Genomic DNA, 3,984 nt, shown 5'->3' on the forward strand with positions numbered 1-3,984 from the left:
CATGACGCAAAGCCAGTGTATCTAAGAGTAACACTAGTTTGCACACTTACCTATAAGGCCCACCTCACCAAGATAATTTTCCGAGCTATCAGCAGAAATACAAGCTTATTTAAGAAGCTAAGCTCAAATTGGGAACACTACACAGCTTGGCACTAACTCTCTGCTAGGCAGTGGGGGAATACTGTGATCCTGCATGGTTAATTTCTTCCCACACAAAACTAGTTGATGTGCAATTGAATCAAATGATGAAAATAACAGAGATTATGAGACCAACAAACTCTAGGGGGTATATCTACACTGCAGTCTCTGTGGCGATCAATGCAGCAGGATCGATTGAGCAAGTCATGTAGACCCACCTCCCCAAAAGGACTGCTCCTGTCGACGCAGCGGCATGTAGGTGCCGTGGTATGTCAATGTAAGTATGTCAAGGGGAGATACACAAGCTATGTGACGTCGCTTGCGTCTCTCCCATCGGCCACCGGCAGCAGTGCAGGCTATGCCCAAGTGGCTATGAGTCCTCTCTCATATCCTGCCTCCTAACATCAAGTGTTATATTGCCGCAAAGAACCTTCTTGCCACAATAACTATATAACACAATAAGGAGATAACCATAACTGCCAATTTACAAAGATACACAGGAGGCGCTGCACCACCACTGAATCATCAGCGGAAGATCAATATGGACTAGGTTACAGAGCAGCTCCACAGATGACAGTGTCACACTGCGACGAGGAGAAAAGGAATGAGTTGCTCCCTCTCTAAGAAATTCTTTCCTTGTCACTCAGCATGATGGCAGACTGCCTGCCTTCAGGCCGCCACACTGTCTGTGGTGCAAGTTCAACCATTTCAGTTGTGGAGTGGTTAGGTGTGCAGGAAATGACCACACCTGGGAACTCAGAAAAGCCCTGTGTGGCTGTGGTGGGGGTTGACAATACACACCTACTGAATGGCTGCTCGTATCATGCTGGTCTTTCAGGAGGACGTTCCAGACTCCACATTGCTGACCTGAAGCTGTTGAATGACTAAAACATGTCTATCTTTGCACTTTTCACATTTGTCCTTTGACGTGCACATTTCTGTTTTATCTCCCCACTTTCTATTTTGTCGTTTGAACACTCTTCCATCTTTATTGTACCACTTGTGCATTCAACTAATAATAATGCAATAGCAAAGACTCTATAGAACAGGATTGTGTTGGTATTGACATTCACTCCCCTCTGTCACTCTGCCAGAAGTTTCTCTCTTTTCCTGAACCAGGTTGTCTTCAATGTAAAAATGGCTGTGCTGACAGATCCAGGGCCTGGAACTGGCCATTGGCAACACCAGGAATAAAGCCTGTTCCCCGCTACACAAAAAAACAAAACAATGGACGCTACTACAAAGAGTGAATGAGACCCCAGAGTCATACATTGGCTCTACTGACCAGAGAAAAGACTTTTGTTAACTTGTGCTCACCTAGCACTGGCTGGGAGGTATAAAAAGGCAGTTGCCCTACTGGAGTACTATGGCTTGCAGCCTGAATCCAGCTACGATGGGAAAGGTAAGAGAAACTATCTGGATTTGATTGTTTGATTTGTAATCTGAAGCCTGGGACTTGATTCTCCTCTCATTTACATCGGAAATAGTCTGTTGACATCAAACGAGTTACTCCTGATCTATACCAGGAGAGGAGAATCAAGAATGCAGATCTAGGGGAATTACCAGCTGTATTAAACTCTTTATTAAACTCAGAGCTCGATTGTGCTTTCCCTTACACTGATGTAACTGAGGAACACTCGCACTGAACTTAAAGGAGTGTATCGGTTTATCAGTGTGAGTAAAAGGTAATGCCCGACACTTCATGCTTAGAGTGCTGGATGGAGAGAAATTGAAATGCCAGGATGCAGTCACACTGAACAAGACGTCACTGAAACCCCTGCCATTTTGTTTCTCACACTAGATCACCCTTTTCGAGGACAGAAACTTCCAAGGCCGCTCTGTTGAGTGCAGCAGTGACCGTCCGGATTTTCAAAGTCAGATCAGCCGCTGTAACTCCATCCAAGTGGAAAGTGGCTGCTTCATGCTCTACGAACGTCCCAACTTCCAGGGACAGCAGTTCTTTGTGAAAAGGGGGAATATCCTGACATCCAGACTCAGGGTTTCAGCACCTCCATTAAGTCCTGCCGGATGATCCCACCTGTGAGTTCGCTTTTGCTTCTCTTTTTTTAAAGATGGTAAATGTTGCCCAAGCCGCTGTCATAAGGGGCCTGTTTGATCATGTTCTCCCAAAATGCCTAAGACTGAAAACTAGAACTGCTTTCTTCTGCCATAAAGTGTTCCCCCCAGGATGGCTGGGGGCACATGGCAGGGTTAAGCCAGGAAAACTTCCACTACTACTGCCTGTATGGGTCCTGCGTGCAGCTATTCTGTGGTTAAGTCTATGGACAGTAAAAGTACATTTCCCTTCTTAAAAAGGGTCAGTAACGTCTGGCGATTTAGAGATACATTGGGCCCACTCCCCTCACACTGGGCCCTTTCCCCTCACACTGGTAAAATTCCCTGAAGCTGACAGAGTTACACCAGTGTGTGGGCCCAATATTTTCTGTCACCCCTTAGGACAAAGCCACCTTTCTGTTTCCCCGATTCTGGGGCTGCCTGCTGAGTGCTGAAACGGCCTCCAGCAGAATTTAGCATAACTTATGCGACCACTGAGCTGGCTGATGATTCGCCAGCCTTGTATACTTCAGTCCTGCCTCCTCTTGCACCCTGATGGGCTCCCTCCTCCTCACCCCAGACATGCCCTGCACCAGGGCTGAGGGAAATGGCTGGCGTGGGTCTGAGTCAAATGGGTGGATGTGCTGCCTTTGCAGCATTCAAGGATTCCCCTCATCTGGGGAGCAGAGGCAGCTCTAAGTGCCCTTTGCAGCACTGGAGTAGTGCACGGGGCTGACTCAGGGCCCAGGATCACAGGCAGCCAGCCTGCTGCAGTCACTCTCTTACCCTGTCTCATTTTCTGTCACAGCACAGGGGCACCTACAGGATAAAGATCTATGAGAAGGAGGATCTCCGAGGCAACACGGCCGAGTTCTCCGAGGACTCTTCCCAAGTCATGGAGCAGTTCCGCTCCCACGAGATGCAATCTTGCTCTGTGCTGGAGGGGTACTGGATCCTCTACGAATTGCCGAATTACAGAGGCCGCCAATACCTGCTGAGGCCTGGGGAATACAGGAGATTCAGTGACTGGGGTGCTATGAGCGGTAAAATCGGCTCTTTGAGACGTGCCACTGACACTGATCGTTACTGAATCAAGACGGGTTTTTGCCTGGAAGGGTCTCAATGAATAAAATGCTTTAAACTCATTGTGCTCTCTGCGTGCTGTTGTAAGTGCACTAAGGGGGATGCCGAGGCTTGTCCTGATGTTCTTGGGCTGCAGCGTCAGCTTCTGAACCAAAAACTCTTCCTCTTCCTGACCTGCCCTTCCCCAGCCTTAGCCCCTTGCACTGCATTCTGAGTAATCCATAGATTGAAACACCAGGACCTGGCCCATAGAGAGGCGGCCGGGAGGACTGTGACCCTACAGCTGTAGCCTAGGTCATAATCCTCCAACTCACCCGTGGCCATGATTTGGAGCTAGGGCTAGCGTGGCACTGGGCTGTACTCCAGCCCTCGCTCCTTGGCCAGAGGGGCCTTGGAGATCACCAGGGAGCAGCAGCTACCTAGCAAGGAGCAGGCAGAGCTGGGCACCTAGGTGATGGCGGGAATCAGCCACATCCCGCTCCCAGCCGAGGGGCAGTGTCAGCCACAGGCCTCCCCCTTCAGTGACCGAGCCTCCAGCCAGAGCTACCTGAGCTCTGATCCAGGGCAGGGCTGGATTAACTAGCCATGGGCACCACAGGCCTGGGTCGAGGGTCCCAGCTCTGGAATCATCTGATTACACTGGAACGCCCTGTGTGTAACCAGAGCTGAGCTTTCTGGCCCATGGGCTCTAAAGCCAAGCTTGAGAAC

General features: G+C 49.5%; 1 pseudogene; it reads left to right on the top strand.

Moving 5' to 3' along the window:
* Positions 1–1,404: 1,404 nt before the first annotated feature.
* Positions 1,405–3,329, top strand: LOC137154083 (gamma-crystallin B-like; annotated as a pseudogene).
* Positions 3,330–3,984: the final 655 nt, after the last annotated feature.

The sequence above is a fragment of the Emydura macquarii genome, unplaced genomic scaffold, assembly GCF_026122565.2.
Source record: "Emydura macquarii macquarii isolate MOO-44397 ecotype Brisbane River unplaced genomic scaffold, CSIRO-AGI_Emac_v2 contig_1253, whole genome shotgun sequence".
NCBI lineage: Eukaryota > Metazoa > Chordata > Testudines > Chelidae > Emydura > Emydura macquarii.